Source organism: Halictus rubicundus, chromosome 4, assembly GCF_050948215.1.
Source record: "Halictus rubicundus isolate RS-2024b chromosome 4, iyHalRubi1_principal, whole genome shotgun sequence".
In the NCBI taxonomy this organism is placed as follows: Eukaryota; Metazoa; Arthropoda; class Insecta; order Hymenoptera; family Halictidae; genus Halictus; species Halictus rubicundus.
In genome coordinates, this window is record NC_135152.1 from 16,194,935 (window position 1) to 16,219,367 (window position 24,433).

General features: G+C 37.8%; 1 long non-coding RNA gene across 1 annotated transcript; it reads right to left on the reverse strand.

Annotated features, from left to right (window-relative positions):
• Nucleotides 1-747: 747 nt before the first annotated feature.
• Nucleotides 748-8,857, reverse strand: LOC143353644 (uncharacterized). The gene is made up of 2 exons (XR_013082189.1): nt 8,584-8,857; nt 748-926 (listed from the first exon to the last, which is right to left on the reverse strand). It is a non-coding gene; the product is annotated as an uncharacterized LOC143353644 (long non-coding RNA).
• Nucleotides 8,858-24,433: the final 15,576 nt, after the last annotated feature.

Here is a 24,433-nt window from a genome sequence, read left to right on the forward strand (position 1 = left end):
AATACATACTGACATTCTCACAGCTCAAAAGCGAAGAAGAAAAAGTACGAAGGAAAACTGAACGCCTCTCACACTCGATCATCCGAACCCGCAGCGTTTCCGGTGGAAAAGGTCCGCGTTGGTTGAACTAAATTGAATTTGCCTAATCGCGATAACGAATGCTCGAGAGCCCGGGCGTACACGGCGTGCGTTTGTTAGCGGCGCGTCCCGACGCGTTAACATCGTGCATCTTAATTGCAACAGGAAAACAGTTGCTCGGGCTCGGACAATTCCTCCAGTGAGAGCTACACGAGCCACTTTAAAGTGGATGTCCTATTAATGGGAACCGGCGACGTTATCTTGCCAGCGACGCGGAAGAACAGCTGTTTACCGGAGGAATTATTCTCGAGACCGCTTCGTGCCTCGAACAATTATCTCCGCACGGGAGTGGAAGAGGAAGAAGAAGAAGAGAAAATATATATGTACATATCGAAAATGCTTTTCCTCCGGAGCGGTCGCGTTCGATCCGGCCAAAACCGAGTTTCCTTGCCACTCTTCCTGCATCGCGGATTGCACAACGTGTTCCGCGACAAGTCTTTCTTCCCTTCTCGTCGCGACGAATTAGAAAGTGTTTAACGTAGCCGCTGTCGCCGAGCTGCATGCCGGCTGCCTACTGCGCTTTAAATATTTTCACTGGTAAATATTTCTGCGAGAAATTCGCGAAAACTCTGTCTCTTTGTCGTTCTCTGGACGTTACTTTTTTATTTAATTTTAATCTCGCTTCAACGTCACCGGTCGTTAGCTTACAGGATTCGGTATATTGTGTTGTCACGACTGTTCATGTTGTTTGGCAGATTTGCTGTTCTTCTTCCAGCCTCGCAGTTCTCTCACTCCAGAGTGATGATTCGTTTTACAGTGATTAGAACTCCTTTGTCGTTCGTAGTTTCCTACAAGAAGAACAAAATTATTCCATCTTATTTCTTGGGGCAGCAACATCGTCAAGAATCTGCGTAAATAGGTTCTAGTTGTTTTAACGATGTCATGTAAAATAGTAATTCCAGATGGATCTAGTGTTAAATGTCTACGAAGTGAACAAGACAATGTTTTCAACGCTGTAATGTTTGGTAATTAGACATTGAAAAATACTCGGAGAAACACAAAATAGATTAAGTTTTTTGGACATGATAGAAAGCTGTCTACATTCCAGATATCTGCTTTTCAGCATCTTTTATATTTTCCAAGAAATAGGTATCAAAAATAATAATGATCAAAAAAGATGGTATTCGAAAGGATAATTTATTAGTCTATTGTTCACAATTTCGGTGATTGTCTCGATCCATAGAAAGTGTTTGTCCGACCAAAAACCTGCAAGTGTGCTGGAACGAAACTGCCAGACTCTTTTCTTATCGTGTATTCGAGATCGTCAGAGGAGTCGTTTGTTTTTGTTTTGTCTGAGTTTGCGAAGGATGTACGCACATACATGTCGCGAGATATCAAGTCGGATTAGCGGGAGCAGAATACGGCGGAAGATTAGTGAATGGAACTAATTTTGCATAGATTCAATGGAATTAACGTTAATAAGCACGAATATATTAAATGCCGCGATGCCCGAGGTGTTGTAAAGCGGCGGCGCGGCGTAACGGTGTGCGCGACGTTACAATACATCGCGTAAAGTATAGTGACCCAAATGATGCAGAAAATAAGTAGCGAAACAATGCGCTTGCGGCAAGAGTGTTCGTCGGAAACGCTCCGACCAGATTCAGTTTTGCAAATAAATAATGGCGCGAGAAACGACCTGTCAAAACGTGTCGAAACATCTGAACGAAGTAATTTGCGATATGTTCGGTGGGCGAAAAAACTAATTTTTCCGTGAACAAAAAAATTTGCTGCCATGCGTAAGCTTTCGAAATTCTTATTCAGTAATTTATTGGTGAAACGAAAGAAACCGACAAAAAACTGCTGAATTATTAATGCGCACGCAATTAATTCCGGCAGATCGTTAAAACAAATGCATTTTAAAAGCGGATCAACAGTCTCATCTCGCATAACGGCACGAAATAAAATTATATAGAAACTTTTAACCGAGCCTCCATTATACGAACTGCATTTTGAAGTACATAGGGAACACATGATTGACCTTCATGCACCGATCTTTATGCACGAAAACAACAAACTTTTATTACTCGAACGTCGATCTCTGTTATCTGAACAAATAAGAGTCAGAGGTGGGGGTAGTCTGCGAGCGTCTATTATCCGAACTCGTCGGTTATCCGAACGTCCTTGTACCCCGACGTGTTCGGATAAACGAGGTTCTACTGTGAATTAATAAAGCGAATATTATCTTCCGGTATGTTCCAATTAGACTGCGGAATTTTATGAAAAATCAAAATTGTAAAAGAAGGAATTTTTTCTTCTCTTTAATAACTTCGATAAGCTGATACATCAACAACCTTAATTCCTTTTCTTGTCGTAAATGCATAAGACATGTTAATTGGTTAAAAAGTTGGAAGTAGTTTATTGAAAACAGCATAAGTTATCAAGGTCTCCTGTTGTCGGAATCAATCGGCGCGGCCGCCACCGGTCCCATTAGCTTTGTCGGCCTTGAAAACGGGGCAGGAACAGTGAATGAAACCGATTTTCACGCGGCCGATGCATAATCCGTTCAGAAATTGGGATGTGCGAACCTCGCGCACATTAGAAAATAATAAGCCGACGCTTCGTGTGTTACAAACGGTATAACGGTTTGCGCGGTTTGTGGTGCTCAGCGGCGTGCGTTTTACTCGGGCATCCGCTTCTTCGATCCCTCGATCTCTCGATCGGATCCAGCATCGGCGATCGGCGGCGTCTGGATCCACGCGTTTCACCGGGCCCCGTTCGAAATGGGTCCAGTTCGAGCGGACATTAACGGTGTAATTTCACGAAATTCTCGCCAGTCGTCGGACTTGCCTGATATATTACAGTTTCGGACTATAGAAAGTCGAAAACTCGTACTTCCGAGCATGGGTACAGTCAACACTCTCATCATGCTGTATTCCGAAACATGGGTTCGATATAACGCGTCGCCAAAATTGCAACAGTTCTTCTAAAACGCCATATTTTTATAACACGGTTTCCGAACAGCACGATTTACCAATCTTCAACTACTTTTATACTACCCCTGATAAAAATTATTCGATCAAACAGATCTAGCGTCTGTCATTATCATTATTCATATTTTCAATGTGGAAGATATTTTCATTTACGATAAAGTCAGATGCAATGATAAAATTCGACATATGTAGTGAAAATATTTCACTACGATACATTTTATGGTTACGGTAATTAGAACTTCTTATTAGAAGAACAAGGAACTTTGTATTTATTGTACGCGTACGTAATTCTACAATAGCTATACAGGGTGTTTACGATATTAGTAACCAGCCTTTTTCTTGCAAATAATATATATTGAAAAAATGAAAGAGGAAAAAGTGATACTGTCTTTTTGTGTCGGCACTATTTTACTAGTAATGAAGGTGACCTTCAATTTCTTAAAAAGAATGCTATTCATTTTTATATCATATGAAAGCGTGCGTCAAGACAAATTCGTTCGTATACGACACAATGAAGTTCAAGGTCATTCAAGTGGAAGAAAAATTTTGAGCATTTCGTAAAGTTATCGCTTATGAACCACCACCGAGAGACGTGAACGATTTGAAAAGCAAAATAATGCCATCGTGTGCATTAATATCTTGGACAACATTAGAAGAAACTACCAACAATGCAATTAGAGTCGAAATATGAATTTATGCATATGGAAGTCATATTGAACATTTACTGTAGTCTCATCGATAAAGGATACAATGAACACATTAGTACGAAATATTCAAAATGTATCATCCATTTCTGACCTTGTATGACCTTGAAGGTCATTGTGTCGTATACGAATGAGTTTGTCCTTGACGTACACTTTCATAAGAAACTATACATAGTATTCCATTTAACAAAATTGAAGGTCACCTTCATTTCTGAAAAAGTAGTGCAAACACATCATCAATCATTTATTAGTTGTGACAAAAACGCGGGCTAGAACAACGAAATAGAATTTTGTTTTGGGTTCAAAGGAAATTAATATCATACGTACTTAGTAGATTCTGCTCGAAATCTTCATCATAAGCCTGACTCGATATTATAGTACAAGGTTAATATAAAAATTAATATGTGTGTTTCATAATGTACAGAATGAGCAAATTAGACCTTCTAGCGTTCAGAACATTTTTGTGACAATGTCTATAATGTCTATAGTATAGTCTATAGTATAACGTCAAATAGCGTTCTATTGTTCTGTTATGCTACTTAAATGTATTTTCGTTCGTTTCTTCTAGTTAGCTTTACATTAGCATGGATACAAGTATTTCGAGTGCTCATGAATATGAAATTCCGCGGACTACTCGGCTAGATGGAACGTACCCCGTATCATTATTAAACATGCATCTGACTCGCCAGCACGAGCCAGCACATAATTCTTCAATTAATTCCGAAGCGGAATCGCTTCGTACGATGACTCTGACGTTATTCGCGAGAAATTGCGCGCGCGCGCGGGTTCATAAAAATAAATTACGACTACCTGGACACCGCTATAATTGAACGCCTCGGAAGCAAGGTGGCGAGAATTAGTCTTCCTCGTTACGTTTGTATCTCATTGTCGAATCTCGCACGCTGAGAACGGAGCGAGTCATCCAGTAAAATGCTTTGTCAGGAGCTCTATAATCTTTCTAGGAGATTTACGTGTCCTAATCCTAGATTTGTCATTTAATTTTTATTAATGTCCTCTTATATAATTATTCATATATTACTCCGATAATGCCCGCTCAAAGTGGACCTAACATAAGCAGTTTAAAGTTGAATGATCAACAAATATTTGAATGGTCGAAATCTCACAATCATCTTTTAATAGAATTGTAATTTGACTTCAAAATCGAAAAAAAATCCATTTCCACACCTAACAGTTACCTCTACAAAATAATCAAAACGTTCCGATAACCTTTTCATTAAGTAAATTTTCAATGATATATTCTTACAAAGACAAAAAATAAGTAAAATTTCGAATTTGGATAATATATAGGGCCAATTCTACATGCAAAAATAAGAAAAAGATTTGGTATAACATTTTTTGTTTGGAAATGCAACGAATACGCGTGCCAGTAGATAGGAATCGTCTGACGCGTCTGATCATGACTAACCAATTCTACTTCCTGCATATACTGTATACGCGAACTCGACGGACCTTCAAATTCGATTTTCTCGAAAACGACGCGACAAACGAAAAAATGTTATTCCTTTTTTTCAATTTATTTTTACATGTACAATCATGTATAACAATATATACATAATAAAAAATTTTATATAATTAATATATAATACATTGTATAATATATATCGGTGGTCACGATCGACGAATGTGTAGTGGGCGAATGTATCAAACCATAACTTTTCTGTTAACCAGTTAGCTGTTTTTGACGAGTATACCCGTCATGAAGAAATGGCAATATTTTGTATTGTGACGGGTATACTCGTCAAAAACAACTAACTGGTTAATTTTTGCGACGCAATTTAGGTACACATTTTTCAAAGAGGTCGCAACAACTAACTGGTTAAAAAATACTCCTTCTCCCATTATTATTTTCTCCCTTTACTATTATTATAGTAGCAAACGAATATTTAAACAGGAATTATTGGCGAATGCAGCTGTAATTTATGTTGTAGCTCAACATTGCGAAGCCTTCAATCAAAATCAATATTTCATGACATCTGTCATTTGTTTTGACACGTCTTTCAATTTTTAGGTTAACCTAATTATTATGAGTTCTAACTATTTTTCTTTCGATATTCTTACGAATTTCATCCGCTGGTCGAAATCAATTGTTTTATTTCAGTTGAATATCAACCTATTGTAAAAGTAAGATGAAAAAAGAGAGTTGGAAAAACGATGGTTTCAATAATTTTAAGCTCACGCATACAGTGAAAGCAAAGCTTCGCAGCCAAAGGATCCCACCTACAAGTTTAAAATACAGTAACGGAATTATTGAAAAATCCAGAAACTATCTGAACACTCAAATTAAAAATTAGGAGTAATATTTATAATTTATTGTTTAATTTAATCTAGTTTTTTCACAATAGATGTTGCGTTCTATATTTATTGTCTTTTGCTACTATTATTATGGGACAAACTAAATTCAAAGACTGCTGCTATTATTATAGGACAGAGGGAGTATTTCGAATTAGATTTTGTCAGATGAACCGCGGCCTCCAAAGGGTAAAAGTGACTCGAACTAATATTGGCACACTCTTAAAAATCGCATAACATTGTCAATATTGGAGTATACTACCTGAATTTTTTTGAGTAGTTGTAACAATTGGTTCGCTTACATAACGTGAAAAAATGTTTGATTAAAATTACAATTGGTCGAAATTGCAGAGAAAGTACTAACAGTTGTATTTTGCAACTTTTTTATGCGGGCTTATATTAAAAATTTGAAAAGTACGTTTTGTACATCTGTATGAATTAGAATTTCATCAAAATCGGTCAACGTTGCAATGAGCTCCAGATGTTTCAAAATGGTCACATAAGGGCGAAATTCCCTGAGAAGGCCAAAATTCTGCGACTTTCGCCCTTGAGCTTTCATCGTTAAACGTTTGTAGCTCAGTGCAGTGTTGACCGATTTAGATGAAATATTCAGAATATGCATAATTGACACAGATGTGCAAAACGTACTTTTCAAATTTTTAATATAAGCCCGCATAAAAAAGTTGCAAAATACAACTGTTAGTACTTTCTCTGCAATTTCGACCAATTGTAATTTTAATCAAACATTTTTTCACGTTATGTAAGCGAACCAATTGTTCCAACTTCTCAAAAAAAAAAATTCAAGTAGACAATATTCTCCAATATTGACAATGTTATGCGATTTTTAAGAGTGTGCCAACATTAGTTGGAGTCACTGTAAGTGTGCACCGCTGTAACACGTTTATCTAAAAGAGATTGTTGTCGGCGATGGTTCCCGCACCACGTCCATCGGGGCCAAAGTTTTTCTCCGGGAACGGCGCGTCTCGACATTGAAGAAGCGTCGAATGGGTCGCGGGCGAAAACAAACTGCGTTTGCAGATAAGATCGCCGTTATCGCGCCGTTTTGCAAGCCGCGCCGCGCCGCGCCGCGCCACGGTCCGTTTGCGGTATCCGCGGCGCTAGTGCGTGTCCGCAAAAGCCTCGATACGATCGTATATTACATATTAACGAGCCGTAGACGACTCTTTCACCGAGAAGACGAACGAGCTGGCCTCTCGCGCGCGACGATCTTCCCTCTTTTGCCGCGGTGAATGGAACACGGAGGTAATGCCCGCAAGGCCAACCACCGCCGAGCAAAAATCCCGCGGATAATGCAACGAACCGCCTCCGTTCGCGTTGACCATGCGATCGCCGCTCGGACTACCCGAAGGACCACGACCAACATGAACGAACTCGATAACAATTGACTTTTTCTCCCATTAAACATTTTTTCTTTTCAACTTGGTCGAACCCGTGCTTTTCGTTTTTTCCTTCTTTTATCACTAGATTGCTGTAAAGTCTTTTCTTTAAAGAATTTGGAGCTATCGTTATTACCGTTTTCAACATATTCAACCTGGTAAGGAAGGAAATCAATTTTTATTTTACTTCAGTTCGTTGCAATCGAGATAGAGAATTTTTATTTCGTACGAAGATCCGCGGTGTATTTGTCGTTGATAACTGGACTGCGGATTTTATGAATTTTTGAGAAAGAGGGAAGAATCTGAGTGTATTGTTCCATTATTTTCCGATATAAGACGACGATGTTTTTTTCGCATCAAAGGAGCGGCGGGAGAAAACCGTGTAAAAGAGTCCATCGGTATGGAAGAAACATTTAAAAATCACGATATATGGAACATGTAATCGTCAATAAAGAAATCTACGTACATCGAGAGGTTGCTTGTACCCACAATACATATAGAAACAGCAGTGAGAGAAAATGATTCTCGTGCCGATCGTGAGAAACCATTCGATCCCTCGAGGAGTATTTCAAAGGGAAAGCCTTCGATCAAACAAGTAGATACCGATTAATGTAAGTGGAAATCTCGGTCGCGGTAGAAAATAGTGATTCCTCGTTTCGCTACCTTTTTTGATATTGGGAAATCTGCGGAAAGTGAGCTGAAAACGAAACATTTACCGTGCGTAGAAACCTTCGGAAACCTTAGAATCGGGGGAGAAAAGCTTCCACTGTTTATGCTGCATTCGAACGATTTTCCAAACAAGTAATAGAAGAGAGTACCTACCTACGTTACGCTACACATCTACTTTCAATTATTTTCCAATTTACGCGAGTACTATCAGAGATAGAAGAACAATCAAATCTCCGAGCATCTATTTCTACAGAACATACAGAGCGTTTGTTGCTCGTTGAAAACTTTCCTTACTCGTTCGTTTCCTGAAAATTAACCGACGGAAAAAGGAAGAAAATGAAATGTAGCAAAAGAGGCTTACGGTTTCCACGAACGTAAAAGAGAACAGTACTGTTACAACAACAATATAATGCTTTTTCCCCGTTCTTTGTTTACCTGTTTGGCACATTTCCTCTCGCCCTGCGGCCGCGATACTTTCTCCAATCCGATGGAAAAAGCAAACAGATGCCTCCGAACCCGCGAGAAACGCGGTTTCTGCCCGATTTGCGCAATTCGCACAATTCTCCGTCGAGCCTTCTAAGGGAGGAATTCCTTTTCCGACCGCCATTTCATTTGTGCTGTAACGCCGGATCGACGCAGTTCACCGTACACGTCCTCGCATGCGTTTCGTAGCCTAATCAAACGGACACCGAGAACGCGCTGATTTACACGTTTCTTGGGAACTCGCCGTTACGTCAATCCCAGTATTTTCGTGTCGTAGGATAATTAAAGGCTGCCGGTCTCCACCGCGAAATCGTCTATTTCCGGTGTATATTTGCCACATTCCTGCCCGCTTGCCACGAAATTCGTGTGCTAAGGCTATGTTTCTTTGGTGAAATAAGAAAATCGATTCTTCAGAAATGGCTTCGGGAAAACGACTGCCACTCCCGTTAGGTTAAAGATATTTAGTTCAATTTCTCGAAGCGATTACTACTTAAATATCATGTAATAAAATGTACGTATCGATTTTGACGGATATTTAATACCTTCCTCCACAGAATTCGCATACCTTTGGTGAAATAAGAAAATCCATTCTTCAGAAATGGCTTCGGAAAAACGATTGCCACGCCCTTCTAGTTCAAAACATTTAGCTCAATTTTTCAGAAAATGCCACTTAAATATCATGTAATAAGATGCATACATTGATTTTTTCAAAGAAACACAATTTCATGTGTAAAGAATTTAATGAATTTCTCTTATTTGTCAACAAACCGTGGAAAGGTAAGGATAGTTTAAACATTTTTTTATATATAAAATGATGTTTCATTAAAAAATCAATTTGTGGATCTTATAGTATGTTATTCGAGTAGTATTTGCAGAAAATTTGAGCTAAATATTTGAAGTTAGAACATGGCCGCGGTACTCCATCAGAGACAGCTGTATCTCCATGGTGTTTTACCTTAAACTTGGAAAGAAAAGTTGGTATTAGTAAAATAAGTTCATAAAGTTTGAAATAAATCGATCCTGTACATAGTTACAAATAGATTTAAAGTTTCATATTTCCTTTCGTTACAGTATCAATGTACTATGTTAATCTAGCATCGACTTTAATCGTACTAAATCGAAACGTTCAGGAAATATTTTCAGGACAACATATTTAGAAAGCATTTAAGTAAGCATTTATCGTGATGTACTACTTCCAGTGAATAAGGTTTATTATTTGATTAAAGAAAGTTCACTACTGTTTCATCAAAGACGGTTTATTATTTGTGAGTATATACAGTTGCATCATGCTGTTCCCACTGGTATGAAACGCTTCATGTCCATGTTAGCTTACAAGAACAGGAAGTAATGAAATGTCGGTACTGATTGTGGCGAATGTATTATTTGTCTCTACATATACTTAAGTTAACAATATTGTTGAATTAATTACTTAGGAACGGACTGTCGGTCTTCGTGCGAAATAAACATTTTCTGTGTCCATTATGAGAAACAGTAGTTAAGTGAACATTTATGTCTTATCTTAATAGAATCGTGTTAAAATTCTTCAAAGTCGGCTTATGAGTTTATATACTTATTTTTGCATCATTTTGACACATTTTCCACGGACTTTGAAATAGTAGTACGTTCTACGCGTCAATGTATTCCTTATGAACGAAAAATCTTCTTTTAATTCTATCTCATCTGACCATAGTAAAATTTATAGTTTTTTCTATTGCCCCAATTTGCCATTGCGTCAAGGGAAAAATTGAAGCTATCAAAATGAGGGACGCACGGGAATAAATTTCCGGTAAATAATTTCTTGTGCAGCGACGAGTATTACGTAGCGAATTACTTTGTCACTGTGCAGTCTCGCAACAGAGACCGAGTCATTCTGTTTAATCGAGTTTCTACATTCAAACGGATTGGCCACAAGCTGGCGGAGCGACATTTTCGTGACATTTGCGTCATAGGTCCCGAATGCCTACGTAAAAGGACAGAAGTGTATCGCACGAACCGATGCAATGAAATTTGTTAACGTGGTCACGAAATTACGTCCAAGAAAGTAGCATATTATTCATATATTCGTGGAACGACGTACACTGGACTTTCTGCGAAAAAGAAATCGATGTTTTCCTAAATCGTTTCTTTTGACGTTGACCAAGTGAAATTGCAAATTTGTGTGGGGGTCCTTCGCGGAAAAGTCGGACTAATTGAAAGTAAGGAGACGCGTTGTAAATATCTTGTGGCGGATCAAAGTGAAATCACGAGGAAACATCACGTAGCCCCGTTTTCTCCAAATGATCATGATGTCGGCTTGCGCGCAGACTCTCGGCAGGAGCCAATTAGAGACAACAAAGTGCATTCTGCGATTTGTACCCAATCGATTCTGTTAAGTAAAGTATGGCCAGCGCATCGAGAAAATGGAACACGCTCTGTTATTTGTATCTGTTATTTCTATCGATCGATTCTTGTTAGGAAATTTATTTACCGTCGAACAACGAGACGCTTTTCATTTTAAGGCTGATTACCAGATAGATAAAATGAGTGGGTGAAACTGAACACACCAGAAAGATTAATTAATTTAAGTATTTCGGGATATCAATCCCAACATATTCAAATCATTAATTAAGTTAGCCCTTGTATTTTCCAATGGATGTTCGAAATCTTTACTTTGCATAAAGATCTGCAATCGACTGATAAGAAGCTAACAGTTCCTTGACAATGTTACGAACATTTAAAAACATATCTCGAAGTTTGAACGTATTCAAAATTCTAAAATTCTAATAATTAATATTTCGATATTCCAAAGGTCTCAGAATATTAAAAAAATTTATGATAACTCTAAAATCTCCAGGTATCGAAATTGTAGTGGTCCCACAATTGAAAAGTTCACGTTCTCCATAAATTCGTTTCGGCGCCCCAAAAGTCGAATGTTCCTAAAATTTTACAAACTCGTGGTATTAACGGCACCAAGATTTCGAAATGTGAAGTTGAAAAAGGTTTTCTACGGTATTGCAGATTGTTTAGAATTCGAGACACTTGTGGCTCTGTTTCGTAGCGATATTTAAATGCGTGCAAACCACGTATAGCTAGTGAAGTAACAGTGAGACAGATTTCAATCGTGATCAAGGACGACTTGAGAATTCGAAAGGGACGCGTCGGGTCACGGTTATTGCCGCCGGTGTCCTTATGTTGTTTGCTGCACCAGCTAGGTGACGTTAATCGATTTTTTCCAGGGCTCGAAAGAGTTCTGGAGCTTTTTAATACGCTATACTGCTATTAATTACGCGTGGAACTATTTTTACTAGAATTACCATGCTGTAACTTCCGACGAAAACATGTAAAGGAACGTTCTTTGAAATGAAAGTTTTTCTTTAAACAGAACTAATCAATTATGTTAAATCTATGCAAAAAGTTTAGTTTTGGATTATTGTTATTTTGCATAAAAATCCACAGTCTAGCAATCACTGGCGACGGTTTATAAATCTATTACGCATCGATTGCGTTGAAAGCGTTGAAAGGAACGGACGTTCTTATTATCGTGAACTTCAAATTTTTAATGAGCACATGCATATTCAGTTGTAGTAATTAAAGAGCACCATGATCGGATTGCGGAAGTTCCCTTGAGTATGCATTTCAGTAGCCATATTCACTGGAATTGAAACCGATTCAGAATTCGCTTCCCTCATTATTCGTTTGAGTATATTTAAAATCGAGCGAACCTATCACGTAAGATTTTGATCGCACCGTTTTATAATTGTATATAGATTCCTGCGCGTTTTGCAATTTTTCTGTGTATCCACAGCTTCCGAGTTTCATTTACAAAACAAAGACGCGAGAACTTTCGAACTACCTCTTTGCAAAGTGCCGCAAAATGAAAGTAATTTAATTAGCGAAACTGGAACTAAAACATTCAGAGTTGACACAGTGATTGATTAAACCTTTAAACGGTTTATATGATAGGAGTTCGAATAAAATTCGTTTTATCAAATATGTCAAATTAATCAATTGGAGCTTTGTTTTATATTCAAATTATTTTACTGGGATTATTTGCAAGACTTGAAGACGTGAAAACAAGGTCATGGATTGATTTGTATAATATTATGACAAACAGTAACGTCTACATTGTATATATGAAGAACTGTGTCACCCACATAACACATGTATTTCCCCAGTGATTCTCAACATTGATGTGGAGATAAGATACACTGGCTCACGAAAGCCCTGCAAAACAAGACTCTTTTTAAGCAATTAGAAGAATTGGTTTACCGAATGACGTGCAAAAAAGATTTTGAAAAAATTTCGATTGCTAGGAATGATAAGAGCAAATAAAAAAAGGACATTCCAAAACTTTTTTATTTGAGCCTGTAATGAAAATTTAAAATATGCGTTTTGTAGATCTATATTAGTTATACACATACTGAAAATTTCATCGAAAAAAAAGGCTCAAATAAAAAAGTTATAGAAAGTGCCATTTTTATTTTCTCATGTAATTCTTTCCAATTGCATTTTTTTCAAAATCGTGTTTGCACATCATTCGGAAAACCAATTCTTCTAATTGCTAAAAAAAGCCAGGTCGTTTGATCCAATTAAAACAAAAGTTATACTTATGAATATTATAATTATGAAGATCTGCAATTGACACAGACTTCTAATACATATCTGAGAATCAATTTACAGCAACTTAGAAGCACTGCCAGTTTTTGATCAATTCAGCGACGAATTTTCGAGGTTACACGCTTTTTTAACCGGTTAAGGTCCCGCGGGCAAAAATGAAATTTGGACAACGTGCCTGGTCGTATAAGAGGGTCAAATTCCCGACGAAGTAGTAGAATCATTTCTTGGAAAAATGTGCCATGCTGTGGGATTCAATTCATGAAAGTGGACACGTGGATATCACTCTCGCGGCGTCCGAGTGCTCCGGGCGATGAAAGTTTGCATTCTCTCGTATCGAGTCCTCGGACCAGGTCCTAATTTCACGAGCGTGAACTCATCCGTGAGCCCGTATAAGAAGAAGCATACGCCTCGGCCGCTTCCACCGCGTATCACTCTCTCCTTTTCTTCCTTCCTTTTGACGTTCTCCGCGAACATTTTTTTGGAAAGCCTTCCCTCGATTTCGAACGGTATTACTTTCTTATTTCACGATACGACGTATCTTCGCGCTCGGAAAATCAAGATGTCCGGCAGAATCGCACGAATCATCGGGACATCCGAAATTTCGATCGACCGGTTGAACGTCACGTGAGAACAATATCGTGACTCGCCGTGTTCACGTTTGAAATTTTCAAATTTATGTGTACAACTAACATAGATCTACAAAACGCGAATTTTAAATTTTCATTACAGGCTCAAATAAAAAAGTCTGGAAAGTGCCATTTTTCATTTGCTCTTATAATTCCTAGCAATTGCAATTTTTTCAAAATCTTTTTCGCACGTCATTCTGTATACCAATTCTTCCGATCGCTAAAAAAAAATCTGGTCGTTCGGTCCAATTAAAAAAAAGTTGTACTGTTTTAAAGGGCGTTAGAATACTTTCGTGAGCCTATGTACGTACCATTGACTTTTAATGCTCGGTACGTTCACTGTTCATTTACGCTTCAATGCAACATTGTACGTCCGTAAACGTAATTTCTTAACGAAAACTATGGTGGACACGAATAACGTGATTCCGGTAGCGAACGGTGCTAAAGATGGAACACAAGCTTTAGTTAATTCGACGTCTGAGCCCGCAGTTTCTTAGCAACTACGTGAACGGCCGGCCATTACCATTAATTACAATTTAATCAACGGTATACATGCAATTCGAATCGCTCCGAGTACAGTTGGCAATTAAACCGAAATAAATGTTGTACAGACGTTAATTCTCTTCTGGGTCATTAGCACCGTTGCGTTTCCGCGTGCACCGGCGCGGCGCACAGTGCCGTACATAAATTTTCCACACTTTCGTTGTTCTTGTTTCGATCGGTATCGCGGGACGCGCTTTTATAGTAATGACGGGATCGCAGGGAACAGCTCTCGGCAGAATTTCCCGATGACAGATCCAGGCACGATCGTTCTTAACGGACACGCTGGTACGTGCTCAGCGTTCTAAGCCTAAACAAAAGGCATCGGCGCGCCAGTTGCAACGTAATCAGCCGTCGAAGTCAATCGGACTCCAGATTGGTTTCGTTCGTCGTGATCGCCGACCCAGATTTTTGCATAATCTTATGCAACTGTGTTAACAAAAGGCTCTGCTAACGGGCCGTTACGTGACACCACTGGCATACCTCTCTTCCTCGTTTCCGAATGATCCGTTTGCGAGAGTGGGACAGTCCTCCTTACAGCCACAAGTTCATGGCGTTTCTATCAATTTCTGCAAAATTAAATTTTTGAGCATTTCTTTTTTGTTTAAATCGATAGGAAGGATTAAGATTGTTTCACGATATACAAACACGTAACGCGATCTTCACGTTACTCAAACTTTAAACGCATTTTTGTCGTAACACACGCCATGCAACGTAGCTCAAAAACTAATTACTCGATCTTTATGAAACTTGGTATGTATATTCTATAAATAATTGACCACAACATGACGAGCTCCGATTTTTTAATTTTTTATTTAAAACATTGTTATGATTCACTCACAGAGCCGTTGGTCTGCGCGACGGAACTAGTTTGCGTAAAAAGTTCCCCGTAAGCTAGAAACCTATTTACGTGTTTCGCTTGTACAGCTGTGTTGTGGCCTGAAAGATCGTCGACTCGTCGTGAATTCTGATTTTCCGCCAGCTCTTTGACAGTTACGACCTCGAAAACCTTCGACCACGTTCCCGTCCCGATCCTATCAGAACGCCGTACTCACGATTCGTTATAGTTTTCCAGTACAGTCTAATGAATATTTCCGCCATAATTCCACCTCGTTTCTTTCGTCCTCCTTCCTAACAGAGTTATTTACCTCGTTCATGCGGCTACAAATGCAATGAGATTGCGAAGAAACTCGAAGTGGTGGCAGCTCTCGACTCTCTTTGAACATCTAAACAGAATCGAAGGATTCGCGATAACAATTAGGCCACTTTTACAAAGTCCGTCAAAAGTCGTTACACAAAAGATCTCGGGACAATCTTTCACCCTCTCTTGTGCTACATGTTAAATTAACAAATTATGTTTCATTTGTAACGTCACAGTTTTAATAAGCGCACTTTGCAATTGAATTGGAAGAAATCAAATCGTTACTTTTTAAATGCATCTATGACAGATTCGAAGATCGAAGCTTTGGCTTTACATCGACTGTTTGGAACTTGATCTGCGATTATTTTTGGCTGTTTTATAAAAACAAAAACGAGGAACAAGTTTGGTCATGCAAGGTCTCCAGGATGAACCTTATATTATTGTGAAGTTGGCTGTACATATTTTATTCAAAGCACCATGAATCGACTAAAAAATAATCGTACATTAAATTTTCAAAACTCATTGTAAGTGGGAAGCTTCAACTCCAAATCTCCGGTGGTTTCAGTGACGAGAAAAATTTTTCAGTATTTCCACAGACGTTTCAATTTGCAACATTTTGGAGCTAAAAAGTGTCTGCAGTTTCCCAGTTGTTGAATCGTGAACAAATATTTTGGATAAAAATGAACAATGGATTGCGAAGGTCGAAGCATCAAGCTTTGAAATGAGTCCGGGAATATTGTTCTATTATCTTTTTTGACGAAATTATCACAGTTTAAACATGGACAATTTCTGGTGTTCAAATAGTTTTTGGATCCACCGTAGTTGTTCGAGGGAAGTATTTTCAATAATTTGAAGAATCCTTGTTAGCGAAGTGTTAATAAACCGGGGAACAACAACTGATACACTGTACAAGAACTTCGCAGCGCTGTTAAATGTTAAGAGAAGTAGGAAGGAAGCAGTAAAATGGCGGTAACCCGGCCGATGCGGGCTAAAGTTTCCTTCCTCGTCGCGGTGGTGGAGAAAGTATACGCGCAAGAAAGAAATTCAAACGATTCGCGGGAATGACTGTGATGCAGGAATGTTCGAGCACCTCTCATTGAATTTCCCAGCCATTGGTTGCGCAACAGAAGATCGCTTCCGATGCTGGATAATCTTGAGAACACGGGAAACTCGACCTCTCGTTACAGTCGATCTACCTTTAATCTCATTTTAGAGAAGATTCGTCCGAGAAGATAACTCTCTCCCTCTCTCTGGAGGACCAAGAAATGGGAGCTGAAACTTTCTCCGGGAGAAGAAACCAAATCCCTTTTGTCGTTGCTGGTTTCACGACGGAATCGACAGTTTCGCATCGAAGATGCAATAAATGTGGATCGTTGTGCGAATTAATATTTTGATAGGCGAGCTCGATGAAATTAATCTAGTAGAATTCTTTCGTTCGTGACATTAGAAAATGGAGAATCTACTGAATCTAGTATTTTATAATTTTTTGAAAAGTATTTTGATTCGGTCTATCGGAAAGTAATTTTTTGGGACAAGCTACGAAGTTAATTCTGAGAAAACCCATCCCAAACTTAATCGCGACTCGAACCTGGGACGTGAGATTAGAATTTTTTTTTAACAGTATTTTGAGGCAGTATTTTGTTTGAACAAGCAACTCTTGAGTTGTACGAGTTGTTGAGGTGTCAAAATTTACTTCTAACCATATTATTTACATTATTAGAATTATTGAAGAAAGAGTGGGTTTCCTTTCTCTTTTTATTTTCTTAGTATGCATTAGTCGTTTTCAACAAACTTTTCTAAAACGCTCTGACAAACTTCAAAAGTCTGCGAAAGATCGTAACAATCTCTCATTTTCAGTGGCTTCATAGTTCACGTTTTAACTAGGACCTGAATGTTCTAGGAGTACAGTGGATCCAGAAAGTATTTGCGCAATAAATTTTCCGTTCTCGAGAAATTGTCAATATTCGAACTCTGACAATCTTGGTAAAAAAATCGTACTGTAATATTCTTGGACTCATTTTGAAGCTTGAAACTTCTACTTTAGCAATCCATTGCTCATTTTTGTCTGAGACATTTTTTCAAAATGTTGCAAATTGAAACCTATGTGAAAACACTGAAAAATTTGTTGAATATTGAACCTTCCTCTTTACAATGAGTTCTTAAAATTTTCTGTACGATGATGCTTTGTCCTTGTTCCTCACTTTTTATTCATAAAATTGCCAAAAACATCGCAGATCAAGTTTCAAGCAGTCGCTGTAAAGAGGAAGCACAAATCTTCAAATCTGTAATAGATTAATTTAGAAAATATTTTTTGGTGCTTTTACAGACAATTTGTAGCATTTTCGATCAAAAAACGTGTCGTCAGTTTTTTACCTGCTATATCTCGCATAAATATCTTCGAAAAAAATGAATGACAAATGATCAAAAGTAGTGGATTCGAGTTTCAAAGTGATTCCAAATTTATTATTGTACTATTTTTTCAACGAAATCATTATTGTTCAAATATCGACAATTTCTCGAGAATGTAAAGACTTGAAGTTTGAGTTCCGTTCTCAAACCTCCTTCGTTCGACGCGCTATGCGACGTTCTAAATTTATCCGTGATTGAGCGCTCGGCTCGTTATGGTAGTCGAAGAAACGAGCCTATGAACGAGGCATAACGGCAGTACGAAACGCGGGAAGCAGGACGATTTTGTGGTGTGAAAAATGACGGACGATAACGTGGATTTTTTTCTGGCGATCATATCGAATTCTGAGCCCCGAAATTTCACGAATTTCACCTGAGTATAATAATACACGATGATCTCCGCGCTGGGCGAGTTTCATCTGGTTGTACGAGGAACTCCAAGACCAGTTTTCTGAAATTCCTTGCCGGATTCCACCTTTCACAAATTCGGCTTGTTCTGCGGCTATTTTCAACGTTCTAATCGTTTTATATTCGACGGTGAAACGCACGGGATAGAATAAAACTCAACGGAATCCCCATAAATTGTTCGGCCAACGAGACACGACGTCATGGTCTTTTCGTGGAGAACCGTTTTCTTTTCATTCCCGTTCGAGAATTTCAAATTCTGATTCGATCTTCCTCCCGAGTAACAGTTACTCGGCTGACTTCAATTCTGATTAGATGTATACAGACTTTCTCGGTACGAAGACATCTTAAATAAACGGAAAGCCTGTTTGCTCAATGGACATTCCATGTCGGCTCGAACTACAGATAAAACCGTGCAAAAAGTTAAGTTGATCTTGTTTACAAGTTATTGGAAGTCTTTAAGTTGAATTTGCTTTAGCGCGTCAATTACCAAGCCGTAGTTCGTTTTATTCGTGTAGTGAAATGCGAATTAAACACTCCTAATCTTATTACGTCTCGTGGACGCTAACGAAATTAGGTTTAGTGCATATGTTAGTATGAAAATTAATTTGTCAGTTTGCACGCAGACTTACTGTTCGTATGCTATAATTGACGGGGTAGTAAAACTGTTAAACTGATTGCGACAAATGTACGTTTATAATAATTAGACTTCTTATATAATAATTATTCAACAAATTTATTTCTTTGGGTATATATATATTATTTAAAAAATGGCTAAAAATTTCAGCAGACACATTCTTGTTATTTTTATAAAACAATGCAAAATAGTCACTTTTAGTGCTCCGTACACCTGGTGTTAAATAGAATCTATTGAACGATTCTAGAATCCTTTCGATCCGTGTTTTGTGTATTCTCGATCGTCACCTTTCTGTTATTCCGCAAGAGATAATTGCTGGTAGCCCACGCTATCGCGTGATCGGCGCGAGGCTGTGTAGGAAGGAAGACGATCGACGCATCCTTCCCGAGATTGCAACCTTCGACGTGGCCTAGATGGAACGATTCGCGAGATCTTTTCTCCGCGGTGCGTAATACCGTTGCTCCTGGTGATCGGTGCGCGTTGGTTTGACGAACCGAGCCAGAACCAGGTTTGAACAATCGAGCAAGCAACCCGGCGTCCTTCGTCCTAGGACACCGTCATCGGCGTTTACCGTTGCACACCCGTCCTCCGCATTCAATCAACTTCCTCCTCCACCTTCCCGCGGACTTTACACCTTTTTCGTATTCTAATCACCGGCGATCGTATCTCTGCTCGCGGAGATCGGCCAATACACACCGAGAGAATTCGCAAACCGATCGAAACACACTACAGTGTCTACTCGATAATTGTCCGAAACACGGATCTGGCCAGGGACAATTATCGGCTAGAAGATACCATTCTTTGATCCACTGCTGAGTGTAGGAAAGGACGGCGAAACTCGAGGATCTTGGTCGCTGAGAACTGTAAACATAATAAGATCCGCAGTCTATTCATTACACAAGTAAATATCATCGGAATTATATCATATTTGGTGTGATTTTCATTAGAAATATGCCACGAGTATGTTGATGGAAGAATTTTTGTTATTGGATTAGTATTCTCCTGTTCTCACACCGTTATACCCGACTCGTATTATGTTTACATTCCACAGCGACCGAGTCCTCTGAAACTTCAAGGCCCCTCGTGGGGTGTACCCCGCGGTAGTGGGGATAGTTCTGGGATAATTATCGGATAGGTATGTGGGACATTTATCGAGTAGAGTAATTAGTATCCGGTGACGTCTCGTATCATAAATTGTTGTACGAAGTGAAAGAGTTTATTAACTTTTGTTAATTACGATGGAAGACTAATTGTCGATTTGAATGACCTTGAAATGTGTTGCCAAGGTCATCTGAAGAACTTTTTCCATTACACACTGACATTATTTCACTCGTAGAAGCAACTAGCGTTATTAATGACAATCCTTAATTACTTTATAATGAAGTTCTCACCTTACACTATAATCTAGCTAATTTTAGTAAAATTAATTGCAAGATAATCGTCGTTAAGATCATTTTTTTTTTATTAAGGGTCGTTTATTTTTGTGAGTTATTAAATTCTAGGAAACTAGTCTAGACTGAACCAATATTCTTATTTTAAGGAATGATTAAAAATGATGGTATTGAGATATTGGTGTTAGTCCGAGTTAGTTTCCGACCGCAATGCTGTAATTGTGTTGGAATAATACAGGGTAATAAGTGATTCTTAAGTTGTCTATATTATCGAACAATTACGGTAATTAGAAATTACATTTTTCTGCCTTACCTATATCTACGTTTAAAAACTGAGACGTGATTTATGTGAAATTAATTACTGGATATAACCTAGATTTCATCAAGATATAACCCAGATTATGGCTGAAATAAATCTGGGTTAATGATTTACAATAACACGAAGGTTTGGGTTTGATGTGAGCTCCAGAGATTTTGTGCTTTCTAAAACAATAAACTAATTTAATTTTATGGTAATATTTCCTTAACATGCGACGAGGTTTGTCATTGCATTCGCCTGTGTGGTTAATGTTAAGGTAAAAAGCAATGTAAAAAGTTACAACGACCGACGTTTCATCATTATACGTTCGTAGCAACTGGTATTAAACACAGTTTCATGTAGTATAAGATCTAATGACGTTGAACGAAGATTAAATGTTCTATAAAGATTAAATACTCTTGTCGAAGGTGCTTGCCGAAGTAGCAAGCATCGATTTAATTCCCGTCTCTAACTTGACCTCCGAAACATGAATTTGCATAAAGATCTGCAGTGTAATTATTACAGTGGAATAATGGAATGGAATTATGGAATTGTGGAATTATTATTGCAGTGGAATTTGATTACGCACATTGGTAATTCGTAGACTACGGATTTTATACATTTAGGAGAAAAATGATTAAATGATTTAAAGGATTTAAGAATAAATGTCTATGTAACTCCCGTATCTTGCAATTAATGCAGGTAACTTTTAATTTGCATAAAGATCCGCAGTCCAGTTATTAGTAATTGGGATATGAACAAAGTTCAAGAGTTCCAGCAAAGAAGCGCGAAGCGTGGGAAATCCAGTGAAAGGATTTTTCATTGCTCTTAATAACAAACTATGCAACAATGCTATAGTATCTTTGTTATTTGAAGACTTTTTTTTACTTGTGAATTAAGGAATAACTGTCCCAGCTGATCTGCATACGTAATGTTAAAAGTTCTCGAAAATATCGCTTTAACTTATCACTAGATAACAACGAGTTGGTACAATTTAAAACAGTAGAAAAGTTGGAATTATTCATGTCAATATATTATATCCAACTTATTAAGATCATTAAAGAAAGAAAGCAGCTTCAGTATGCGTACTGTTTCGTGAAATTGATGCGGACAATTTTTATTTTGCATAAATATTCGCAGTCCACTTATCCACCTGCACGTTAAATTGTTGTGAACGTAATATCGCTTGAACTAATGAAATATCTTTTTAATATCGTCAGAGCTTATCTCACCAGGAATCTAATGACTTACGCATCTTCACTGGTGGAATACGGAACACACTGTCAATCACCCGTGAATGTCAATGGTGTTTTTACGTAATGGGAAAGTAACAGACTAACGATCACCGGGTGCAGCCGACTGGTAAAGTCAATTTGTAATTCTAACTAGTGTCCTTACATTCTTATGATCGTAGATTATAAAGCGATTGAAAATTTTCAAATGTTCCTGCTATGACTCAGCGGCGAGTATGATTTAAAATTTACTTTCTGATTTCAAGCATTATACTTTGTAAAGGCGCACTTTGAATCGTTTATAACTCACAAAGTAGGTAACCAATTTGAATCAAATTTTTAGAATACGTATAGGTTATGTGAGTCTATAAGACACATTTTTTAAATTTCCATTACAGGCCCAGATGAAAAAGTTGCAAAAAGCAACTTGTACTATTCTTTTCATCAAATTCTTATTTATTCACAGAATAATTCAAGTCGTTTGGTTCATTCATCAACAAGTTATTTTGATTCGAGGTGTGTGTTGATCAAGAGAGAGTTATGCCACAATAGTAGTTTTGTGCGATATTAAGGTTGTATGAAAAGTAGTCTTTCAATATAAATCTCGTAAGCGCGACTACAATTTTGTTATTATTCAAACTTATAAATATGAAGGTAGTGTATCCGGGAAAATGTTTTTCTTCACTTATTTAAATATTTTCTGTACACTTAAGTCTGAAAGTTGGCTTAAAATGAAAGTTATAATGTCCCATAGAATACTTACAATTATAATTATGACATTATTATCTAATAATCAAAATATAATGTATTATTAAAAATATAGAAATTTTTAAAATAAATGTATAATAATAAATATATGTGTACACATATATACTATATATTAAATAATATTAAATAATCCGGCATAAATTGTATTCGTCTATTGAACAAAAAGATCTTTTAATAAAACATTATTTAAAGTTGTGTGTGTACGACTGTTGCGAACATTCAGTGTGGTGTAGCTCTCTCTTGCACAGAAGTTGTAACAATAGGGAGAGCAATGATTCATATACATAATCATAGTAGAGCCAGGAATGTTGCCACATGTAATAGGTATAAATTGCGGGATAATAACTAGACACTGGGAGCTAGCAGAATTAACAAACATCTCATCTTTTTAATATTCTTTAATATTCTCATAGCCTCCGGGGTTCTGTGCTATTTTTGCACTGTGTGTCAGTAGCGTTTAGTGCTCGCCGGTTTTAACGTTAATCCAGATTCATGGCTCGCCGTGAAGATTGAGGCTCGGTAGCAGATTCGCCGCGTTCTCCTCTATCGCTGAAAAATTCTAACGGTATGCTCGGAATTTTCACGGTACAGCGAAGAAACCCCTATTTGCCCGCATTCCCTTCCACCGCGGACAAGCCATTATTATCCGCTGCCCGGTTTCGTTTTGTTTCAATCAGCCGCGGCTGTCCACGCTGCTTTGCGTTAACGCAAACAACGCTCGCGAAATATCCGAGTCTTCTATCCGCTCGGATGATCAGCTTATCCGCAGAGCTTCGTGCGTATCCGTTTCGTTTCACTGACTTCCACGTGTCTCGGAATATACTGATCAAACATGCAGCTGTCTTGCTCCGCGTCGATCGAATTCCACCGCGGATTCTTCCATCGAAATTCACGATCTCTAAAGTCTCTTTCACCGGCCGTCAACAGTCGTATCAAACTGTTACAGATGATACCGTAATTTCTTTTCCATATTTTAACCCTCTGTGGCTCCTTGTAACTTTGAAGTCACATACCGATGAATAGACTCCGGATCTTTATGCAAAATAAAAAGTTTACACGTCGATTGCAAGGCACAGGCGCTAAATATATTTTTCACTAATAATTTTAACGCAGTGAAAATAAAATAGTAATACCATTAATGTCTACTAATCTTTTCACTGTTCTACATTGCACCTGGTCATTTTGGTTATAAATGCATAAAATCCGGAGGCTACTGGTGAATAGTTTTGTCGAATTTCATTTTTAGTTGACACTAGACAATTTTAGAAATTGTTGTTTCTTATTTCGCGCATCACAGTAGATACACTTTTTTCTTAAACTGTGAATTCATTGTCAGTTTGTATTTATGTTCGATTTTGTATCTAGAAATTTTTGTATTCCATTAAAATTTTTAAATGGAAGCCTTGCTAATCTCTATTGAACTTTTTTACACATTATTGTATACTTATACAACAAAATGTAATGGCGACTGTGAATGTTTACGTATTTATAGTTTATAGCGGTTTTTGGTGAGAACAGTGCGATAAAATAAATGTTAATATACAGTTGCCTAGACACGATCACACATACTTTTATAATGAAATTAAAGACGTAAGGATGGAAAGTAAAATCGTCTTTATGAATTCGTATCTTTTGTGAACGTACACTGACTCTGACTGCTCATAACTGTAAATCCATAATATGAAGCGTTTAACAAAAATGTTTATTCAAAAAATTCTTTGACTTTCTTTGAAAATTCTTCGATGAAAATAAGGATACAAAT